This window comes from Coloeus monedula (genome assembly GCF_965178545.1).
Source record: "Coloeus monedula genome assembly, chromosome: 2".
Lineage (NCBI taxonomy): Eukaryota > Metazoa > Chordata > Aves > Passeriformes > Corvidae > Coloeus > Coloeus monedula.
Window position 1 is genome coordinate 57,836,197 of NC_138782.1, and position 25,827 is coordinate 57,862,023.

At 38.7% G+C, this 25,827-nt stretch overlaps 1 protein-coding gene across 3 annotated transcripts in view; it reads right to left on the bottom strand.

Moving 5' to 3' along the window:
- Window positions 1-25,556, bottom strand: part of TULP4 (TUB like protein 4) — a 156,290-nt gene extending 130,734 nt beyond the window's left edge. For 2 of the 3 annotated variants that reach the window (XM_082303163.1, XM_082303161.1), the window contains exon 1: window positions 25,396-25,451. The gene's annotated coding sequence lies outside the window, so the exon portion shown is untranslated. Of the gene's footprint in view, window positions 1-25,395; window positions 25,452-25,513 lie in introns of those variants that run through there. The other variant, XM_082303162.1, reaches the window with a different exon arrangement.
- Window positions 25,557-25,827: the final 271 nt, after the last annotated feature.

Consider the following 25,827-nt stretch of genomic DNA (forward strand, 5'->3'; position numbering starts at 1 on the left):
TGGGTGTTACCTGCACAATCTCACCACTAGTCCAAAGTCAGTTTGGGCTCACCACATAAAGAGAACTTGGCCTTCCAGATGGAACTCATTCAAACTAAATTTTTAACTGAAGATTTTTTATAATCAAATTTTATGCACCTTTCCTTTCACAGCAGTGCAAGGACTAATCACAGAAGTACACCACAATTTGATTTTGCTGGTAAATTATTTCTAACACTACTAGGAAAATAAACATCAACAAATTGCCTACTTTCACTCTCACTTAAAAGTAGCTGAAAACAGCTTTTCTCTGGATTTTCCCTTTAACAAAGGGAGATGCTGCTTGAACTCATCCTCTAATACTGTTTTGAGTCTAAGCCCAGGGATGTAAAACTTTTAAGTGCAGACACCCAATGAGACAAAAACATATTAGGCTGTGACACAGGAAAGCAGGATCCACGAGTATTTTATTTCATTTTGTTTTGAAAGCATAGCTCTTCTCAAATGCAAAACCCAGCAGCAGGTTATGTTTCTGCATGACAGAAAATTTAGGTACTAATTTTTAAAAATGTGCTTATAAACAGTAGCTCTCCTATTATAGTGTCAATATTTAACTCATCATTTTTATGTTCTAACTGTTTCCATTAACTTATATAAAGTGTGTTAAGCCACAGTCGGACAACCAGAAAAATATTTATTTGTTCTCATGCATCTTTCATTGAGGTGTCTCTTTTGTTGACAGAAAGAAGTCATGCACAGCCAAATGTACCAATACTGCAGCAAGCTCTTCAGTATTTTATGTTTATTCAAACCCCTACTCTTCAAGGCTCCAGAGCAGAGAATCTGAAGGTGAGGATAAAAGGGGACTGGGAAGGGAAGGAAAGCAAAGAACAAAAATTGAGTGATACACACTATTTCTAAATTACTATCTCCAAAAAACCAAAACAAATAAGGACTCACTGCCTGCTTTTGGAAGATTCTGACTGCCCAAACATCTTAAGGAAAGAACTGTAAGATAAAGAGTCTTTTCAAAGACTTCAGGATTTTTCAGTCTAACCAGACTTCTTTCCTGTCAAACCTGTATAAGGCCAAAGGAAACTGTAGTTTTTCCCTCCCTTCACAGTCTAAGAAGGAAAAAATGTATGTCAGTGTCCACAAAGAGAGCAAGGTATTTTAAAAGTGCCAGCCACAACTGGTTTGGCACAAGCTGACAGCAGATGATCCCACCAGCTATCAAATGGGGACTGTGGGAACAACCTCCAAGGTTACTGCTGAACACTACACTGCACAACTGGCATATCCTGTAATAGAGTTACTGTCCTACAGGCTAAATACTATAGAGATAGAAGCTGGTAAGATGATACAGTTTATTGTTTATTTAGTCCACCTTATAAATTAACAAAAATTATTAAATAATCCTATCAAAAAAAAAATATTTAACAAAACTATCTACATTGCTAAAACACCTGAAAAAAATATTAGCTGGCTTGGAGATAAAATACTTTTTTCCATTAAAAGTGGACCAATTCCATGGGGAAAAATGTAATTTTGACCTGAATAGGTATTGGTTTTCCTCTGCTTTCACTCATATCTTCTATCTATCTATCTTTATTCACCTCCCATTGTGGAACAAGTCACTGAGGTTAACACCCTCCTTGCATATTACAGAGCAATACAAAACTAATTCGAGGATGTGATTCTAAATAAATACCAATAAGTGGTTGTAAAAATGCTCTCTACCCCAAGAAAAATTAAGGAAGAGAGAAGATGAAAAGGAAGTTAGAAGATGCTTGATTTTTGTTGTGGTTGTTCTTAAAGGGCTTTCTCTCCACAGTATTTATCCTTGTGTAACTCTAGAAGCTCTTCCCCTACTTGGAGATAGCCTGAGCAAGACAGTCATTCAGAGATGCAGAATAATCTGCAACTCCAGCATAGCTGCCCAAAACCAGACATGTAGCAAAGGTGTAATGCCAGGCACTGAGATGTGACACTGGTAACTGCCAGAACATTAGTATAGACACTGTAATGTTAGTTATATGTACCTACACATCATCAAGCAAATAAAACCGACTGAAAATTTATTTCTTGGCATATTGAGGGAAGCGAAGCTTGTATTTGAGGCTGTTCAGCAGACATTCATTGTGAATATTGACAAAATTTATTTCAGTGCAGTACTCTGACAAACTTACTACCACCTCCCCAAATTACACTCTCAGAGAAGTGACAATAAAAAATAGTAGTAGCTGAATGACCCTCCTGGGTTCCTGTAATAGTGGAGAAGGCAATATACCTATGTTGCATACATTTTTAAAGTGCAAGATCTTTTTCATTATAGCTCTTATATGAAAAATACGAAAAATATTTGTATTATTTCTAGAACTATTATATATATTACACTTTTAATTCTTCATGCTACACCAACAGATTAAATGGGAGCTAAATTTAAAAACTGTTAGAAAGAATACTCAAGGAACAAATTTTAAAGTGCCTTCAGGAAAATATTTTTCAAGAAAAACACCTACGGTTTTTAAGCAAACTGTTAGAAGCTGCTAATTGTGAGTTGCCAAATTTATACACGTTCTCCAAAAGGTGGAGGCCTGCAGACAAAGTACAGCAGGTTGTTAAAAATCCCACCTATGCCGGAAGTGAGGTAAAAAGTCATGTTGTTCACAGGGAAGTCAAAAAAGATAAAAGCACTGCAGAACCAACTCAGTCTCAAATCTAAGGGTATTTGAGATAACTGATCCTACCAAAACATGCAAGTGAGAATATCCAAATTCTTTTTGTTGTTGTTTGGTTTTGAAACATTTTCTTTAACAACTATGTACTTTTGTTGTATAAACAATATATCCATCTGTGAAAGAACTGATGCAAGTCCCTTTAATCAGTTACTGGTCAAACACACTCATGGGAAATTTCTGAGTCAAACAATGCTAGATCTGTTATGCTTATATGGTAGAGAAGCAAACCAGAAAAATAATTGAAGGTTAGACTTCATGATACAAAGCATTCAGCTGTAAGACAAACAAGGTATCTCTGCTCCCACCACTCTCATCACCTCTTTCTCAACCCCTAGCATGGCACACTATGCCACTCATTTAAGCCAGAATGACCATTCAAGGTGCTACAGTCCGAATATCCGAGAAATGATCCAATAAAAATTTTAGAAATTAAGATTCATAATTGGACCAATAGATAGCTTGCTTACTAGATTCAGCCACACTCTTACCTTCCCTTGTAACAAACCATCTCTCTCCTGCCTCTCCTAACACAAAGCACCAGCGCTCTTTCAATCATGTAGTTCAAGAAGCTGATCTTGCTGGAAATTTATGCTCCAAAAACAGCAACTGATTTTAAGAGTTTCCCTTACTGAACTCACCATGCACAAAGGGGTTGGGAAATAAATTTGTCAGTTTGAACTGTGTCCAAAAGTTTTTGCTCTTTTAAGTTGAATCAATCCCTGAGACAGTCCCAGTGCCATCCCATATTCAGCTGCACTGGCAAACTGGAAAAGGTACAAAACAAGTGAAAAACAGAAGGGAGGAGTACTTGCAACTACTGTTGCCACCTGAAGGCTGTTGATAACTAAGTTTGGGCACAGAATATTTCTGAACTCAGGGGGTCGTCCTTAGAAGAAAGGGAAGCAAAGTTTTTCCTCTAGAGGATGAATTTAAGGTGGCTTGGATGTCCTGGAGGCAAAGCTACACATCAGCCACGAAAATATGCCTATTGTCAAATAAACAGAAGTAAGCTGAAATACCTCAGACAGATGTTGAAAGACCTGTTTCAGAAAATAAAAATGCACAAATAACACATATTAGCCTTTTAAAAATTTAGAGATTCACGCCACTGGAAAACACATCCAAAAGCTTTAGATATTCAAAGAAATGTGAAGTGTGACCAAGAAATTCCTTACACTTATAAGTGCCAATCTTCTTTCTCAAGAAAAGGCTGTAATCCTCACAGCACAGAGAACCCCTAGACAATGTATACTTCACCAGGCACTTCCTCAAAAGGTGCTAACAACTGAGTCTCACTAATAACATTCAAAGACATTCATGGGAAGGAGCGTCAGCTCTCACCATCTCTTTTCCAAACTGACTGTGCTGACCTTGCCTGTAATTACAGAGCAATTTCTTTCCCGAAGGAACATTCTGCAGCCTGCAAACATCCCTCGAGTCTGCAGCAGTTCCAGCTAGTTCCTAATTATCTCCAATATCTGCCCACAGGCTCTTTAATACTTTCTTATGAACATAAACTGAACTTTCGATATTCTCCTCAAAAATCCCAATACACCTCTGTATGTGACACATGCACTGCCACACTGGAAACAAACAGTAACATTAAAAAAAAAGAAAGGGGAGATGAAGGCAGAGAACAGCAGAAGCCATCAGGTTTTAAAATTCAGAAGAGCCTCATAAACAAGAATTATTTTTGTTGGACAGCAAGACATAATTAAGTCAGAAACCTGATAATTGATGAGAAGCAGTGCGAGTGCACTGTGTTGCAGCAGGAAAAGAGCTCCTGGTGATGCCTGCAAGCTGCACCACAGGTGGGAGATGGATTGTGGGTATGAGCTACCCACCCTCAGCCCTGTGCTCACCACAGGCTGCTTGGTTCAAGCTGTGAAGCAAGGCACTTCTCACAGAGACCTTCAACAGTTTGGAGATGTGTGCATGTGAATATATATATTTAAAAATACAAAAAGACAGGACTTGCATTTTTCAAACAACTTGGGTTTTTCAGTCTTTCACTTTGGGATGAAGAACTTAACTCTAGTCCTGGATATCTCTTAAATGTGCCGTAAATGAAGATTCCAGTCTGTGTTTGAGGACCTGCACTCACTTCACAACCACTCCTTAGAGGTCCAGATGCAGAGCAGGGATACTCTGCCCTTGCAATAAAGAGATGCAAGGCTTAAAAACAGCTTCATCTCCTCCCTCTACTTGTCCTCTTTTGCTTCAAGTTCCATGTTTTTTCCTCATGGTTCTGGAAAGTTGTGTCAAGACCTCTGGGTTAAAGGAGGCATATATTATAATGGAAACAGACTAACTCAAGTGGTTGCTTTAGAGGCAACCTTGATAATGAAGAATCACTGAAGAAGCCTTTGAAGAAGTCAGGAGCTTTAAATAAATGGAGCAAAGCAAAGACTTCTGAAAGGAGTTGTTTCACTACCAAGACTCAGAGGGCATGAGATCAGCTGCATACAAATGTCCTGTTAGGTGAATGATATTTTTGATCTGCTCTGCATTAATGTGCCAAGTGTTGACTGGCCACCTGTCCAGACAGAAGCAAGGAGGTCAGCAAGACACGGGTGTCCACCAGGCACAGTCATGTTCTGGTGGGTGAGCTGAAGGCAGGAAGGCAGATCTGCATGTAGGTAAATTCAGAGAGCAGTCTTGTGTCCAAGTAGTTTTACTTTGTAGATGTCTTCACAATTCTCTCTTCATACTGGCCTAGCTAGACATATGAAATATCTAAGTAGATATATCAAAATAGAAAATTTTAAAGTGGAGATAAGAAATAGCAGTATGCTGTAGTCACCAACAGCTCTATCATTCCTCATGTATGACTGGGACACTACAACCTATTAAGAAGTCCGTAATAGTTAAAAATTGCCAGTTACAGAGGTATTCAGTGGGAGGACAGCTACCAATGACTGTGTCTCCTATTTTCTTAAACATGAAAGATAATTGTGTTAAAATGATCACAGATGAAAATGAAAGAACAGAAAAAGATTTTCAAAAACTCTAGAAAAATATATTCAAGGAACAACATGAGTAAGTAGGAATTCTGAAAATTTCATTCAATGACCTCTGTAGAATGACCAGATAGTGGTTGCTTCTAACTATAATCTCTACGAAATTATGAAAATGCTCTTCCATTGAACGAGTTTCACGTTTCATCAAGAAAGTCAACAAATGTTGTAAACTAGTGTGGGTTTTTTGAGGAAAAGTAACATTCTCATTACTTGGTAGCTAGTGCTATAATTAATTTTATTCTGTTGTTTTTATCCCCAGAAAGTTATATAAATACAGTAACTGTCAAACTACTGGACCCAATTATTTCTCTTCCTCAACAGAAAACTCTCAATGCATCTTTACCTAACTTGTGCTTAAAAGGCTTTTTTTTTTTTTTTTGTAAAGCTCAGATTCAGAATCTACAAACCATGAGAATCAAAAGCAAAGATTCATCATCACAGTTGAATCTGTATCTTTCAGATAAACACACACAGAGATAAATGCATTCGCATACAACTAATGTTATGCATGACTAAACAAGAGAAAGAATGCCGGTGTGGGTTTTTTCCCTTTGGATTTTCTTCTTTCCCATTGCCAAGTTTCACCTTACTGCCTTTCCCAAGGAACACAAGGATCTTCAGAGGAAGACTGTAAACTTTTCAAAATAGCCAGAGGAAAGATTGATTTAGTTGAAGTATATCAGCTTCATACATTTTGTACTTCATTGTGGAAACTTGGATTTGGGAAAGTAATATGATTGCATTTAGTAGATGATGTGCTACTTAGCAGACAGTTTCTGCTGAATCTGACAAATATAGGTTGGAGTCCTGCAATCACACTTCACTCAAGCACACTTTCCTTTTTCTAGACAAAAGTAATAAGACAAAAGCAATCTGAGGTCATTTCTTAACATAACTTTGATGTAAAATTTTATAACTATCTTGCATAGTTACTTTTTCCTTCAATGCCTAAGACTACTATATATTTAGACAAGCCTGTTTCAGTACATTATTTAGTTAAATAAGGACTTCACAAAGTACCTCCAGACCTGTATGAAAGCCCAATATTTACTATGTAAAGAGCTATTTTTGTGAAGGAGTGAAGAAGCAGAACAACCAGAGAAAAGAAACAGCATCCATGCTGACCATTCCCTCTGTAAAACTCAACATCTGAAGGTTCAACATCTGTACTGAAGGTTCCTCTTCTGTATTATAAAATCCTGCTTGCAAACTGTTCAAGCAAAATTCTGCTGCTTTTTCTGGTAAGCAGCTTGGCAAGGTAACATCATAATCTTGCAGTGTCAGTCATCCCCTTGAGCTTACAAAGTCTATTAAAACAAATTACATGAAAACATCTTTTTCAGGATTTCAATTCAGTAGCTTAAGAGGATCAGTATATTCCAGTTTCTTCTTAGATTCAAGGAATGTAAGACAGTACAGTACTTCAGTGTCTAATGCTGCATTGACACCTTAATACATTACCATTAGCTGTGCATTATTCACAGACCACTTAATAACAGGTTACTATGAGGAAACTATATGCTTTCTTGTTACCTCTATTAGCTAGATTGCAATGAATTCAACAGTTCAGTATCTGCTTGAAACTGACATTATATTTGATCTGTAGCAGATGGATGCAAACAACAAACATTAGAGAAAAAGGTTAAAATACAGTATTTCATAAAGTATTTTCATACAAGGCTTCTGAAATTAGGTAACTTAAAAATGATATTGTAAGAAAAGTCTACCCCAACAACTAAAATTGTATATTGCTTTTCACTTACTCTTCTGCTGAATGAAAGCATGAAATTATGATGAACATACAGAAATTACAATATCAGAATACAAAAATTCTATTCCTAGCTATTAAAAGAATTAAATACCTAAATTAAATATGGGAAAATCTAGTTGCTTAATGACTCTAAAACCTCAAATAATACCTGAAAGATGCTGATTTCATTGGATTGTCAACCTAACAACTCACTACTGGGCTGCTTGATTAAAATGATGCAAGATATATAAAAAAAACAAAAAAAATCTTTTATACTTAATATATAACCCGCAGATTCTGTTTGCCTGAAATCAGTCTGTTTCTTTTCTAAAAAGACATAAAACAAGGCATTACATGTAAATATACTGCCTTGTTTATACCTGTACACCATCACAGCAGAGCAGCAGAGTTGTTTTACTGCTGCTGCTATTTCTCCTTACATCGATATTGTAATGTATTTCTCTTGTAAACGGGGCTGTGTAATACTTGTGTCACTGGTCAAAACAGAATGTGGAAAGGTTGCTAGGATTATCTGGGAGGGGAAAAAAATTAATAACCTGCTCATTACATTCCTAGGATGAGGAATTCAGTGTATTAATAAAACCACAAAGCCATAAGACAGTGCAAGGAGATAGCATATATTGTTCCAAGAATGTTAAATAACCCTAACATAGAACTGAATGGATAAATGTTCCACAGTAAGCTTACAAAAAGCTAACCCCCAAAGGCAATTATTGTATAGGAACAAATAATTTTACAAATTAATGCACCTGAGAGATATGTAATATGTCAGTTTTATCTTTATTCCCCACAGTGTCAATTGCACAGTAATCCTACCAGAATCTATCACTAAGAAGTGGAATAAACAACATTTTTACTGATGGATAACCCATAAAACAAATATTCCATTCTTTCCTGCAAATCCCTACTGTACACAAAGTCCTTAAGCAACTAAACCACAAAAAATCCCACACAAATGTGATATTTAAGGGGCCAGCTAAGAAAACCAAAACTTCTTCCCCCTGTTCTCAGGAGTGATCAAAGTATAGCATTAGACTTAAGAAATTTCTAACACTTCTTTCTTGTTTCCATCCACATAGACTGAGATAGTCCACCCTCGGTATTCTAAGACATCTATAAATTATCTGCAAAGCCTATCTGGTCTGTTTAATTATCTTGCATATAATTTTTTATTTCTATTGGGTAAGTAGGTAGGAGACAGTATTAACAAATTTCATGGATGTTTTCCCCCCACCTTTAAGAGCAAAATGTCAATAAAATAACATAATTTCCAATCCACACGATTTTGCTTCAAATACTAACTGTAGTTAAATACTTTCTGAAGTCTTGTAACCAGTGTTAGGAAACCAGGCTGGAAAGTTGTGTTATGTTGATTAAAGCTTGAGAAGTTAAAGCTCACATCCAAAAAAATAGTTAAATTGATATTTCAGCTGACTGAAACCAGTAACACAGCTTTTTATAAATCTAACTCACAAGCTTTATTTTGCACTTGCATGTTTACCAATTTTCATTTCAGATGAAGAAATCCATCTCACAGAAAGCAATATGAACCACAAAATGAAGCAAGACACCGCTAGATTCTAAATAGACACACTAGAGCAATGCAGAGCTGCAGGGATCTGATTACAGACTATCTTCTGCCAGGCAGTCAGTCTCCCACTGGGATGGGGAGCACATATGCTGGGATGTTCTACAATAGAACAGTATTTCTTATGTAGAGCCTTACAGATGTTGCAGGATTATTCTCTCTCAAATGCTTTAACATTTTATCAAAATTTTTAAGCAGAGCATAGCAAGGCATTTACTGTTTAATAACATTACTTCATGTAGTGTGTTCTGTGATCCCTGGATCTGTTGCTCTCCTTGCAAGAGCCAAAAGCCAAAGTACAAAGCAACTGCTCTGGGTTGATAGGGAATGTCCTTTATTGCTGCTTCTCAGAACAGTACCCAGATCAGCAGGAGCTCCAACAGGCTAAAAGCAAACCCAAGCCCATCTCCTGGAAGGCCACATGCAGATGCAAAGAAAATCGGGATACATGCAGGTCATCCACTCTGTTCAACATTTATTGTTTCTCTTGCTCTGAAGCAGAGCTACAAATAACTGACACCTCACCAATTTTCAATGAAGCTTCTATAATTACACTGCTGTGCCCTATGGAAACACTACTGGGTTTCTCACAGCAACCTTCAATGACTCAGAAACCCCCCCGGTCTTACCACAAAATTACTAAGAGAGCTTCATCCATCTTCAACAGAAGAGCCGGAACAGGACTGGCAGAGTCACCACTACCAATGGCAATCCAACAGCTTTATGACATCTTGTCCCTTGAGAAATAAAGTTTTATGGCCAAAGTAGTAGTACATTTCATATACAGTAAGGCAGGATTGCTTCTGTAAAACCTCTCACACCCTATGATGATTTGAACGCACAGACTACAGTGTCTTTTTAGCAACCCTGGCAGATAGGAAAGTACAATTCCTTCCTAAAGGCCTGCAAGACACGCAAACTGTTCAAAGCAGCCTATGCCATAGAAAGACTTCTTAATCTCTGCCACCTCAGCGACCCACTCCAATTTCCCTTCCTAGATCCAGCTGGACCTCATCTCTGTTTTCACGGCCAGGTGCCTGTCTGACATCTCCTTGGGTGGACTCAATTCTTTAATACACCACAAAATAAACATTAAAAAAAGTGAGAAATATTCTGTGTCTTTAGGGATTTGGATTAAATCACTGACAGGTCAGATGAGTGCTGGAACTGCAGAAAAGGAGCAGGCACAAGACTGAGGTGCAGGAAGACCTTTCAGAAACAGAAAAATGTTAGGTCAGCTCAGCTATACCATGGTACTTCCCCCATGGGACAGAGCTGGAGCAACCTTCCTAATACTGAAGGGAAAGATAGCATTGAAATAAGAAGGCAGAATTTAATGTGACTGGGTTCCAGTCTGTGGTAGAATCCCATCACTCCTGAGTATAGCTCATCTGATGTTTTCCAGTCTATTTCTATCTTGCTTCAAAGCATTTCTGTCCATTTCTAGACATTTTGAATTTTGCATTCAAAAAAAGAATGGTTAAATGGTCCTCCTTTCTGGAACAATGTTCTCCAAACTGCCATATATGTCCCACTGACACACAATATATGCATACATAACACTGCAAGTACACAAGTACTCTGAAGTGTTATAAGACCCAGCCTAGAACAAAGCTGACAACAGCCCAAAATCTCATGTCTGTCTAATCCCCAACATTGTTGGGGATAACAAAAAAAATCCCCCCAAAAAAGCAGTATTTTAAAGGATTGCATTTTAGGATTATCCTCCAAACTCACAATGGTATCAAGCTACCTTCAAAGGAAACTAGAATTCCACTTACAGATACCCAAGGTTTACAAGATTTAGAGAATGTTATTGATAAAACTACACACTAGATGTTTCGGATTCATATTAATCATGTTTTTCATTGAAAATTAATTTGTTTTAAACAAAAGGAAGAATTATCTTTAGCTTGTGAACTGAGGTGACTTTCTAGATGCTGCATCACTACATCAGTAGAAATAGCTGATCTCAATATCAAATTTCTGGTTTTTTACATTTTCTAAGAAGAAAGCGATCCTTTTCAGTTTCTCTTTGAAATAAAACCGGACATAAACTATACTGAAATAAACACAAATTTTCCTCTATGACTACTGAAGAAAATCTGTTGCAAGCTGATCTGCTCCTTCAGCAAACTAAACCCAGTTATTTACCCAGCAATTTCCCTCATTTTAGTGATCTGATGTACTTTTAAAATCTCAGCAAAAACATTTAAGCAATACATACTCACATTCTTTATTATTAAAGCTATTTTATTTCAATTTGACAACTTTTATGAAAGGCTAAATTTACTACAATAGACTAAGACAAAAAGTCCTACTTAAAAATAGTATCTTTTTATATCCATTTTTAGCCACCCTGTAGATGTTCTCTAACACAGCATAGTAAAAAAAGACTTGGCAATGGTACTGCCATAGGCTCCTCTTCCATTACAGACCCATCTCTGCACTTCCATCACAACACAAAAAGGTCCCAAATCTCAGTTTAAAAGCTAATAATGAAGATAAATCAAGCTAAAAAGCCAAGTTCTAAAGTGAATTGCATGAGGTACAGGCACACATTCTCTTCTAATCATTCAGCAGGAGACCTGTGATAGTCTCTACCAGGTACAGCAGGAGAAGACATTAAAAGGACAAAGCCAGACTTCAACACATTTTGTCTGCTTTACAGACAAAAAAAGATCCCTCTGGATGTATTAGTTTTACTGATTCAAAGCTTCAGGAAAAAATAGAGTCTTCATAATTCCAATCTCAACATCCACAAGATTTCAGATGGATGAATATGGCACAAACAATGCATATATCCAGTCTGTAACAGGTGCTATGCAGAGATGTGTATTTCTTCTTCCCCTCATTCAAGGCCACCTACATATGCACACAACAAGAAAAACTGCAATGGTTATTTGCCAAACTGTTGCAGTGTCATATGGCAGCAGTGAGTCAATCTTTACAAGCTGGCTCCAACCTGACCAGTGACTGATCTGCTCCCTTCCAGCTGAGACATCAGGTCATGACAAGCATTATCCCTGTCATGCAGCTGATGGCAGAGCTGGAGGGAATCCCTCCAAGTGGAAAGCAAAGACACAAGGAGCAAGTTTCCTTGCAGGAAAATGGGATGAATTAAGGCCATATCGAAAAGAGGCAGGTGGCTCATAAGGCAAAAAAATGAGCACTAGATTAACATGTGGAAGTCATGCAGTCAAGCCATGATACTAAAGTTCTCGGCCAAAAGGCCCAAATCAGACTTCAGGCATGGTATCAAGCACCTGGACTGAGTAAATAGGCCAAGAGTCTGTACACACATATTAACAGCATCATCGGCCATCCAGTACAGGGGATGTTTAATTAGCTTTGTAGGGATACAGGGTTTGGTGGGGAAGGGAAGTGGGAAAATCTGTGTCCTTCAGACTAGTAATAATGTTTGTAAGACACCTTTACACTCAAAAAAAACCCCAACCAAACAAAAAAAAACCAAACCCAAACTAAACAAAAACAAAGTTACTGATGCATTTTTTATTAGCATGCTAATGAAATGCTACATTGTTTGACATGAGAAATCACATGTTCATAAAATCCACTATGCAAGACAATCCTGTCTCCATAAATTAGACACTAAGTCCACATAGTGAGATAGGACTGTTTTATTTTAAAAACAATGTACAATCAGCACTTAAGCAAAAGAGAGGAAAATGCTGAAGAAAAATTTAGGAGGGTAGTGATTCCCTTCATATTATTCTCTTAAAGACCCAACTGAGAGAAATATATAATAGGTGTTTGCCTTAAAAAATTATACAGATTGCAAACTCCTGAGAGAAGAGTGTTATCCTCATGCTGGATTCTTTCCAGACATAGTTTTGGCTACTACTGTAACCACAAAACAGGGCTGGGGGAACAGGATAGGACACGCAAAAATACCTCTTTGACAACCAATACATCTGCCTCATCCCAAAATTTGTGTATCTTTGTTTCATTTTCATTTCTGCATGACACAAACATGCAACAAAAAACACAGCAGTAGAAAGCAGGAAGCAATCCTTCCAGTTGATCAAGGCCCAGGTTCAGCAGTATACGCCTTTACATTCTCAAGCTATGAACACACTATGATACCCTGCTGATTGTGGGTATCACCACAGAGAGTCAGGGCATTTGACCGGAGGACGTCACAACTATGCTACACACAACCCACTTCTATGATACAAAGGATCTAACAAGCCACTGACAATAAACAGTGCCTTCCTAGCTGCTGTGTGGCAGCATTTTCAGGCTTTCCACTGACATCATGCTAAGAAAGAGGCAACTGTCCCAAGGCAGATTTAGACTTATCACCAGCATGAGAGAATGTCTTGTTTATAATCAGTAAAGATTTTGAATCTAGAGTGGGACAAAAACCAAATAAACAAACAAAAAAAACCACAGACTAAACAAAACTAATTGAGGACAATTGGTCCACTTAGTTTCCAAACACCAGAAAAATTTTGCAGAAGATACTTCATGTGAACGGGTGCTAGACCAAATAATTCAGTTTGAAGTGTCATGTTTATTAAGCCTTTGATCCTTCAAATAGTAAAGAGTATGGGACATCTCTATGGTGAGTCTGAAAACCTCAACATAAGAAGGGACACTATGGCTTTCAGAGCAGTGCCTGTACACCATTTTTTGTCTAAATACTGTTTTGGCCAGAATTCTGGGCCTGAAATTTTCTGAAACAGTGAACAAAGATCTCTGGCTGTCAGCTCACAGCAAGCGTGCTGCAAAGTGCACTAGAGAGCCTAATGCTGCCAAACAAGCTATCTTTGAGTTTTATTTGGTACGGTATCCAGCATCTCCCTCAACTTTTCCCTCCCTGTTATCACTTATTCTACTTTAAAACAGACAGCTTTGAAATATCCTGCAAGAAAAGCTTGAAAGAGAAGACCTGAGTACTATGGTACAGGCCACCTAACAAACATCACAGTCAAGAGAGACAAAACCTTAACAGTCTCACTTTGAGGATCTGTGCACAGTATCATTCACATAGCCACAGGAGCCTGTCCTGAAAGAAAAATTCAAAAATGCAGAGGAAAAAAGGAAAAACATGACAGTGCAATCATCTTTTGATGAATTTAAATCCCTGAGAGATCCCTGAATTTACTCAGCTACTCAAAGAAGACAAGTAAACCTGCAAAGACAAAGTCCCTCAAAAAAAAGAAAGAAAAAAAGATAGGTGAACAAGACATATTACAAAGAGAGGTGACAAGCAGCTCAAGGTGAGACACACAGGAAGCTTCGCACCACAACTTAAGAAACATAGCGGAGAAAATTATCACAAAAGAATGCGATTTTGTTCATTGTATTTTTCATGGCATGTTTCATTTCTTCCACTGAATTTCTGAATAAACATTTGCACCAAAACACCCATAAGCCACAAAACAAGGACCTTCTTGACTTTTCTTACTCCTCTCTGTGACCCGAGGAATTTTGTATTTGCCTGGAGTACAATTCTCTTCTTCATAAGGTCTCTACCTGTATCCTATATAGCTGGCCTATTAACAGTTGACTATGTGTGATAACAAGCTTCATCCATGTATTATGAATTTATGTCTTACTTCCTCTGAAAAGAACACTGGTTTAATGTAAGCACTCATCTTCTCATATAATCCAAGGACAGTGCTGTGTGGAACTTCAGACTACGTAATGCTGATGTTTCATTTTCATCTTAACATTGACATTGATACATTATATTTTACATATTGTATAATAGACTGTCCAAAAATAAATCTGGGCATAATAGCTGAGTTGGGTATTAAAGAAAATTGTAACAGGAATTAGCAGTCTGTTCTCCGGAAACAATCCCAAACAGGTAGGCTAAGACTTTCCAACAAAAGAGCACCTCTGCTTTATTTGTACTGCTTGAGTAAATACAAACACTGCTAAAGGACTGTGAAAATGAAAACTCCCACAATCTTACATAAATATCTGCAGCCAAAAAGTGTCTCCATGAATAAAGCTGAATACTCTACAGATATATTTTCTATTACACAGGAGAAAATAAAATGCACTAACCTCTGCTCACAACTACACCCTTACCAATGAATGAGTGATATAGACTTGTCATTGCTAACTCCCAAAATTCCCAACACTCCCAACACAGAGTACTCGAAGCAATGCTGTGGACCCTTCCTGTGATTCACTATCTGCTACAAACATGTGGAGGAATTTTTCAATAAAGTATGTTTTAGTGGATATGTTCAAATACATGCCCTACATGGGTACCTCATCCACCCATGCACTTTTGCCATTATTAATAATATTTTGAAGTATTGTAACTTTAGCAGCATGCTGTGTCTGATGGTTTACAGACATTAAGTGATAAGCCAAGAGTTCACAGTCTGAAGAATCAACAAGAACACCAGGAAATAAGGAATTGCACAACCGTATTTATAGCTTCACCTGTCCCATTTAACACCCGTCTCTTTCTGCAACCTTTTTAGTTTAAGGTGTACCTAATCTAGTCGTCTTTAGTTGAGTGAACATTTGGTTCAACTCCAACTACACCATTTCTTTTAACATGACCCTGATATTTTGAACCCTTTATCCAGTGTCCTAGGAGTGCTCTGCTAGTGTCAGTGAATCTAAGAAAAGTAGTAAAATAGCATTATTCCCATTCTACTGCTAAGTAAAAGACAATTTAAGCACTTCAGGGCAATACAGAAGCTTATGGTAGAACTGAGAGAGACGTACAGGAGTTCTGTCTCCTAGTCTGCTGCTGTAATCATCAGCCAGCGCACACAAAAAAAAAAAAAGAAATCAAAATTTAGGTGTTACTTTAGACTGACATAGGTTGGCTTTGTTTTTTCCTAAATCATCATTTCATCAGAACACCCATTTGCATGAGGTTGCAATTGCTTTTTAAGTTTTTGTACTCACATAGCAGCAGCCTCCTACAACTTACTTCACCTTTCCAACCACAAGACCCACTAGAGTAAACACCAAGCAAGCTGAGGCAGAACTTCAAATACACTAGGAATTACTGGAATACCTGAGGTTATCTGAAGATGAGTATGGCTTCCCTTACAGAAACAATTCTGAAATCTGATCCAGAGGATGCATGCATTTATCTATCATGAAGGACTGGAAAAGAAGCCAAAATTCCTTAGGATGTCTCAAATGAAGGTGAAACTCTGAATCTAAAATGAAGTAAAAACAGGGCAGAAACCTTCTCTAAAAATAGATCTTTCTGTGCAACCAAGTATGCCTGCATGCAATTGTTATTTATTTTTAAACTGGAGTAATTTTCCAGGTAGGTTTTTAGATCAGCTAACAGAATGAGGTGCTTTAAAACTAAACAAAAGAAACCCCCAAGATTTCTCTCCTGATCACATTTGCTATAAAGACATAGAGGAAATGAGGAAGCAATAACAAAATGCAGTCTCTTGCCTGGCATTCCACAAAACTGCAAAATTGTAAATTTCAATGAAGGCAAAGACAGTAACAATATCAACATCCAGGAAATGCAGTCCTAACTCTTAACCAGAAAGACTGGAAGAAACTGTCCTAAACATTGAAAAATAATTTGAAATCAAAAACGTAACAAACAAACAAGCAAATGAAAACACACACAAAAAGTACACCACACATACTTCAAGCCCCCAGCCTAATCAAGAGCACAAACTGAAGAAACTCATGTACTCCTTAGTCGGTTCTCCAAGGCTTTCTCCATTAAACCTGCATCACCTCGGGCCTATTCTCATCAAGTGTTATCACCCCGCACATGGATGGGTGCACTCAAAAATGTCATTAGGGACAATCAAAACAGAAACAAAACTGAGCAATGTCAGCACTTGAGAATCTTCCATTCAGTCCTTCCACACTAGTCTTGTCACCGTAGAAGGCAAAACCCAAACCTCTTTAAATACTCCAAGGCAGAAAAGTTATTCCACAGCTTGAGGTAGTGTTAGGCTCAGAAGGCCATGAGGTCTTAAGTCTCCACACCAACAAAACAAAGCAGAAGTAAATGTAAGTGAAAACAGACAATTGCACATCACTATGGACACTCAGTCATCAGGCATGATGATATTTGTCAAAGCTGTGACAACGCCGCTGGAGGCAAATCGGTATGATCCAAATCCTCACAACGTATCTGTGCCATTATATCTTTCTTAATAAAAAATGGACAACTAGTAGCAGATATCCTCCTGAAGGGACTACAAAAATTGTATTATCATTTCCTATGCAAAGGTCATTTGATTGTTTTAGGAGAATTTTCTTTAAACAAATGCTGGCTATTTCTTGGTTTCTCTCTACATCCTTGGATGATAAAGATGGACACAAATTCAAATCCAAAGCAGGGAACAATGTTTTCCTAGTATTTCTGGAGCTTTAACAAGCAATACTATTTTAAAACTGCAAGAGCTTGTTCTGACACCACAGCACCAGACAATCATATCACAAATATTTTCTCTCCAAGCCACCAGAAATATTTAAAGCAAACTCCAAAGGGAGAAGGGGAAGACAACTATCCAACCTTTGGAACATAAACTTCCTATGACAGAGACAAAAGAGTTTACTGATGCATCTCATGGAAACAGGAGATTATCTTTTATGAGATCTTGCAGCACTAGTGGTCACTTTTAGCCCAGAACAACCACCATTCCGGTCATCTGTTTTCTGTATTAACAATAAGTGCCAAACTAACCAATACAGTACTGAAAATGAAACTGTATTATAAGAATTTTCTATACATCATCTTCCTCAACTCCCAAGCTACAACATCACTCTCTATTCAGTGGTCTTTCATTTAAATCCTTGGAAGAAAAAGCAATTTCCAAATGACTCCTTTATTAATAAAAGTAAGTACTAGTTTGTGGGAAAGGTTTCTGTTATTGACTTCTAATTCATAACAATTAAGGAAACAAATGCTGTAACTCTGTAACTCCTTATTAGGACTTAAAAGATACCATGCAAAAGCCACAGCAGCCAGACTCTAAAATCCTTCCTTAAACGTCATCATGAATCCTACCTGTAGGAGTAAATGTGGTTATTAAACTCATAGTGCTTCACATCACCCCTGTTCCTGTGCCTTCATCATCTCTCTGTCACTCAGGTATTGGTTATTTAACCATCGGATATATGTATTTTTTGACAGAATATGTTTCCTTAAAAGACACAGTCAGCAGTTTGCTACTACAAAGTATCTAATACACAGTTCTTGTGATATTATGTGGATGAAATGTGTCTGTCACCTCATCTTGGCTCTGTTTCACTTATGTCTTCTCTCCAGCTTCACTTCCTCTGTAGAAGAGTGGACCAGCACCTTGCTAATCAGACTTGCAGCATGCAGGCTGAAGTGGTTTTTAGGAGATACTGCCACTGTATTTACCCAGCATGAGTCCCTGATGCCTCTGGAAGGAGGGACTAATACTGTACAGGCATACTCATAGCACTAGTACTGAGCTCAAATTACACTTTTTATACAGTATACTTTCCTCAGTCTTATTACACATCCAGTGAACAGACTTTCAAATTCAAAAATTCTCTTTGCAACACTGGGAAATAATTTATATTGGATTTAATACATGTTCCACAGGGTTATTCTACTGGTAAAAAAGAAGAGAGAATGTCTCCTTGGTGAGCTGGCAAAATCTGGAAGGAATCCACCTCCAAAAGGTCAGTAACTCAGAGAAAGAGAACTTAATCCTATGATTTGTATTTGCTTTTAATGGAACCCTGTTGCTGAATCAAAGTTTTTGTTGTGTAGAGAAACAGACTAATTCTTGCTCATAGTGCTCTGTTACAATTCCCAATAAGACTTTGTATAGGTATCTTTAGAAGAACTATGTCCCTTCCCCCACTGCTCTAATCTTTTAAAAATCTTTTTTATATCTTCATCTCCACTTTGGAAAAACAGCAAATGGTTCCAAACTGCATACCTGTAACATGAGCTGGTTTCATTTTATCCCTTGATCATTCATGCAAGTTAGCAGATTTTCACTGCATAGCTCCTTCCCATGTCATCATAAAATTCAAATGCATTTATTTAAATCTCTCCTAGAATTCAAACACTTTAATTGCTTTAGCCAATAGAATTCATAAACAGTTACTGGACAATGGAAGCTGTAGCCCTATTTTCTGATCTAACAAATTAAAAAACATAAATACATATACATGTGCTATAAAGCATCTTTCACCTTAAACATCAAACATCATTAAAGATCTGCTAACAAACCCTACCAGATAAGAGAAGGAAGCAGAAATACAAACCAGGGATAAGTCCACACCAAACTGGAAAAGTCCTCAACAGACTCCAGCACAATCCAAGTCCAGAAATGCAAATCAAACCCATTTGATTTATATCATTATTTCTTTACAGATTAAGTTAAAGTTCCTGTACTGACCATAGGAAAGAGCCATTTCATTTACATACTGCTCTGTTCCCAAATTATTCAGGAATGTCTTACTTTTTTTTTTTTAATGACTAATGTGACAAATATGGGTAAAATACTGACTCGTCTTCTGCTGTGCAACTACAGAAAGCTCACACTAAAACCTCAAGCAAAACCTTCTTCAGTCATAAACTTGGCAATTACTTTCCACAGGCCAGCTTTTTATGCTCACAATGTCTCTACAGACAGAATTCACATACAGTAGATATGAACACCACAGTCTTTACAAAAAGATACATTGCTCAGAGCAAAACTCACTACAAGCATTTCTCAGGTTCCATGTTAAGATAAATGCAATGCATATAAACTGGACTTCACTGAAAGTGAAAAGAACTTTTATGAAGAGTCCTTTCTTTATATTTCTCCGTAAACAAGAGTTTGCATACCAGGCCTGACATTCCATATGTGTTCCACAGAAGTTTCTTATCAAATTTTACAAACTAAAAATAACAGGGTTTTACATCAAGCAAATTAAAGAAGTGGAGGATTGTAATTCTTAAGCTGGCAACAGACAAACGAAAAGCGGACATGTTAAACTTCTGCCATTCTTGTGTCACAGGGTGCTGCAGATGCTAAAGCTGTCAAGGGTTCAAAAAAAAAGACAGCATAAATTCACAATTATTAAAACCCAAATGATTAAATACCATTTTCCCAGAGACCCCTAAACTGCACCCTGCTAGAACTCGGTGAACTTCCCTTCAGACACTCAGCTATTTGCATATCCTATCATACTCTGCCCTGGGCATCTGCTATCATTCACTGTTAAAAACAAGACACTGATCTAGAAACACCTCTGGTCTGAGCTGATATGCCATTCATAGGTCCATATTTTTATGCCTAGGAAAAAGGAAGGTACAATATCTAAAGCTGGTTCAACACCTACACTGTTCAAGTCCCTCATTTCCACACACTATGTAGGGCACTTGTATGGCAGCCAAGATATTTATATAGTAACAGTTCTTAATATACTTACATGACTCGTGAGAGCTGGGGAAGACACCACAAATATATAACTCTTCCTCCTTCTCCCTTAGCTGAATTCACTCCCCCTTAAAAGTTTTGCTTAACACTTAAAATAGCTTTATGAGTAATGTTTTCTCTATTTTTATGCAACAGTAACTATTATCCATACCCTCTATGATCTGCAAGACAGCATTTGTGTTAGTCAATCTACTTTCTGTGTATTTTAATCAGATTTTAGACAGGTAGATATCTAGGGTTGTGTTTCATTTTTTAGTTATTTACAACTGAAAGGATTTCATAAAAGTCATCCCACCATTCCATTAGAATAGAGAGATCCATTCTTTATAAAACAGAGGCAGCAATAACATTGCTGCTAATGCTTGGATGCCCAAAAGACCAGGGTTCCCACTGTACTAGATACTGCATCCAAAAGAGAATAGAAGTGAGAGCACTTCCTCCCTCACTTAAGAATTTTGTTAGTTATGGTCTTTCTCCAACTAAAGACTCTCCTGTGGACTATGATCCATCACAATCACAGCAGGCAGTCAACCTTTGCTTTTCCCAATAACTTTATTTGCTACTTATCTTCAAAAACACTGCTCTTCTATCATATTCTTGCTATACATGCAGAAACATTCTTTTCTTGCATATTGTGTCCAACATTTATGGCTCTTTTTTATGTTTTTTTGTCTGCTTAAGTGGTGCCTGGTAAAGTATCTGCACTAATTCTCTTTAAATGGCTATGTGAATGGATTTGACCACCTTTGAAATTTTACACCGCAATTACTGTTCAAACTAGTGAAATGAGATATACGACGATTTTATTTAGAAAACAGTTTAGCTGTTATTTATCTGCTTCAATAAATATTACATGAAGAGAGTGTCTTTAAAGGAGAGGAACCTATTCTATAGCACATACAAAGCAGAGGAAGAACTGATAGGATGGATTGACGTGAGTATGGAGAAATGCTGGATCTTTATACTCTAATGGGAGAGTCAATCTTCAAGCTAATGTTTTGCAATGAGTATTTTGCACTACACAAGGATGCTTGAGACTGTTCAAACGCAGGGCACCAGGAAAGTGTATGACTAGCTGGGTCTGTTAGCTCTCAAACTATGCAGGAGGCAACAAAGGACCTCTGCAGTACACAAACAGCCCAGCTCTCCAGTGGGAGGTTCTCCAGACCAGCTTTGATATATCACAGCTATCAAGGATATGGCACACAGCAGAGTAATGCTAACGCTTTTCACGGGTGTGAGCACAAAGTGAAAGCTATTATTGTGGGCCATTTAAAAGATACTAAAGTTTTAAGTACTGTAAAATGATGTAAACAAAGGCATTAGTTTAAAAGTACACAATAGAGAAACAATGGATCAAATAATAAAAGCATGGATCAAAACAAGAGTAACACAAAAGCAATGAGCACAGCAATAGGTAGCTTCTTGAAACTGGACTTATCAAAACATTTCCTCTTGGACCTTTTTCCAAATAATCTGAAACCACATAGATCTAAGTGAAATCTAGATGCAAGTCTGCCAAGAAGGCATTGTTTCTACAGAGAGCCAACTGAAATCAGCAACTACACCTGCCCAACTTCTGACAAACATTTCATTACAGTAGCTTACCCTTCGTTCCCTTTAATAAAAGGTTTACAACTTAGATCTAAGTTATACAAGCATGTATTTCTTCATACCATTACACTCCCTAGGAATACAGTTTCCATATTATTTAGCATATAGTACACTATACAGTTCTCAAATTATAATCCTTCCATTATCAAACCTATCATACATTTTCTAACTTGTATTTTATCCCTAAATGACAATGATTTAATATATCTTTATCTTGAACTTAAAAAAAACCCACCAACTTTTTGTTCTATTCTGCCAAATATCAACCCAGCACAAGACCTCAAGTCCTACGTAACTATGAAAATGCACCAATAATATAATTAATAATAATCAACTGCACACCCCAACTGATAGAGATAGCTGGAAAACAACTTAAAGACGTGTACTTCACATCCCTAGCATTAGAAGTTGTTCTGCTACCAGATGCACTACAAAAATGAGACACTGATGGTGACTCAAAAAATGAAACATTCTGTACCATTTCTACCAGCTCTACCATAGTAGAGATGAAGGAAAACACACAAGATATGAGGATGCTGGCCATGTAGCTCGCTCATTCACACACACTTTTTTTACCCTGATCGATATCAAGAGGCATATGGACAAACTCTCTGAGCAGTCAAGCTCCATGGTAACTGAACTAGAGACATGCACCATTAGTACTTGGATCACCTTAACAGGAACTGTCCTGAATAATTTTCTAACTCATCAATGAATTTAGGTAAGCCTTCAGCGAGGTGTCTTCTGACACTAGGAAGAGAAGTCTGCTCTCCATAAAGCATAGGCTTAGCTTCCAACACTGGCATGGAGGGTATGGTATGAAATTACCTCAGTCATCATTAAATGAAATAAAAATGCTACAACAGAAACAGAAATGTGAGTTTGTCAGGGATTTATTGTAAAAAAAAGAATTAAATCAAAAAGTCTGATTTTATTATTAGAGCTTCTTATAGCGATCACAGGCAGACAACGATCTCTTTATGAGCACTAGATAACATGATAATAATTACCCTAAGATAAGAAGAGAATAATTACACTGAATTCTTTTGCAAGGTGCTTTGAGACCTTCTAATGAAAATCACTGCTAAAAACTGTGTATTATAAGTATGCTTAATAATTACATAAAACAAGTACAACTTTTTCTAGAGGTTAGCCATAAACAAAACCAATTTTATTTGAAAGTTCAGCTGAATCAATCAATTTTTTGTGATAAAAATGAATCAGCTGCACTACAACAGCTTTCTTGGTGCAAGCTGACAATAGAACCATTTAAATCTATTCATTGCCTTATTGAAGGAAATACATTGAATATTTTAAACTGTCCATCATGAGATCAGTATAGTTCAACATGAGTAGGGTTTTCATAGAATAATGAAATGTCTTAAGGGTTTTACAATAAACATCTGTTGACTAGGTAAGGAATCCAGGCTGTTGTTAGAAGCAGTGATGCAATGTACAAAAAACATTTGTCTTTCTATGAAAATCATTCATAACAGTTATAGTTGTCAGCTTTCTAAGCTATTTTCAATCTTATAAATAGCTATCTATATACACTATCAACCCACTACCTCCTTTCAGCCCCCAAGAAACTGCTAATGACCTTCTTACAAAATTCCATTGGGGGCGTGGGGGAATATGCAGTTTTTTGAAATAGCTCTACTTTGCCTGACATTCACACTGCCTGTGAAAAATGAGGCCCACTCGTGCAAATGTTCCTTATAAGAGCAATCAGGTTAGGAATCACTGGCATGAACCTATTTCTTGAATTAAGATTACAGGATCAAGTTGATAGCTAGCATCCCCAGGGATCACCATGATTTTGCTATTATGGAAAAATCTGTGATGGTATCCTCAAAATAATTTTACCAGAAATCTTGATGCAATGAGACAACAATTTAAGTCTTAAAGCTTAAGTATACACAGTTAAATGCTAGTGATTCATATAATCATCTCTAAAGCTGTCAATATTGTATTATGGTAAAACTCGTGCTATTTTGACACAGCTCTTACTATACTTCATTTTATTAAACAGTTACTTTAAGACTTAAATTTTGCAAACAATTTGTAAAAACAAATATTAAGAAACTTTTTATTATTTACAGCTTTCATAGGTGTAGAAAATACCCATTGCAAATACCTCTTACCTATTCAAAACACAGGATGTTGCTCATGAATCAGTAATCCTTGGACAGGAAAATTTAATCCTGGCAAAATGAAACTACCTATGATAATAATATGAGTGCTATTATATTTTTTTTTTAAGATCAAAATTTTCTATTAAGAGGCCTTTGTTTTGTTCTTGTTTGAAAAACATGTATATCTAAGCCATGGGCAAAAAAGGACTCTTAAATACAAAAACATCACATTTGACTCAGGCAATCCCTTAACCTCAAATTGCTGGAGGCCTGGCTGGTTTCCCAAAGATTCACAGCACGCTCACCCTGTTGTTATGGTATTTCCTAAGCATCTGCTATGTGCCGCTTGCAGAAACGGGAATCCAAACAAGACGGACCTTTGATCTCACCCCATACAGCTGGTTTTAATTGTCCGTTCTAATGCCTAAGTCAAATTTAAGCACTGGATTGGTAAATGACTACTGCACTTTTTCGGAAACCTTTAGGAAGCCAAGGTGCTCGAACACGTTCGCACACAGACGCTTACTGAAAGGCACGATGAGAAGACAACACAAAGAATGCGAAGGAGTTGCGCTCCTTAGGCGAATCTCTCCACGCCGCGGGGCACGATTCCGAACCGTGCGCCCCCCGGGCACCGCCACCCCGCCAAGGCGGGGGCACGGTGGGAACGCAGCGGGGGGAGGAAAAAAAAATACAAGAAAAAGACAAAAATATTTACAAATGGCAGCGCTACGGGCGGTGCACGGAGAGTCACAGGTGATGCCGGAGCCAAAGCCAGCGCTTCCCTCCCCGCAGCCGCCCGGGGCTCCCGGACCTCCGGGGGAGGGCGGGTACCACCCCCGCCCCACGGCCCGCAGCCGCAGGTGTAAGGGAAGGACGGGGGCTCCAGGCAGCCTCCCGCCCGCATTCCGAGGCTCACCCCGGCCGGTGCCCGCCGGGCGCAGGGGAACCGCCGCGGGAAGGACGCGGCTCGCGGCACACGGCGGACGCGCACGTCCCGGCGGCGCACCGGGACCCCCCGCCCCCAGGGAGCGGGACCGCCCTGCCGGCTGCCGGCGCCCACCGGAACAAAAGGAAAACAGCCCCGGAGCCGCCCGCGGCCCCGCACAGCGCCCGGCCCATCCCGCCCAACCTCCCGCACTCACCTCGGCGCGGCAGCGGCGGCGGAGCGGGCGGCGGCGACTCACGCCCGCGAGCTCCCTCCCCCCTGCTCCCTGTTTCCCTCCCTCCTTCCCTGCCCGCCCTCCCGGCTCCGTCTCTCACCGCTCCCGAAGCGGCGGCGGCTGGGCCCGGCTCCCCCGCCACGTGACCCCGCCACGTGACCACCGCCCTACCCCGGCCCGGCTCCGCCCCCGCCGCCCGCCGGGATGGGTCGGGCTGGGCCCCGCCGCGGTGCGGGGCTGCCCCGCGAACCCGGCCCGCGGCACCCGGCCGGGGCACGGCCGCAGACACGGCGGGGACACCCCGCAGCGCGGCGTGCGAACAGCTCGTCTGACGGGGGAAACAGCCGCCAGCACGTTCCTGCGCTCCCCCAGCCCCTGACCGCCCTCTGAAGCAGAAATCACAATAGCGGGCGT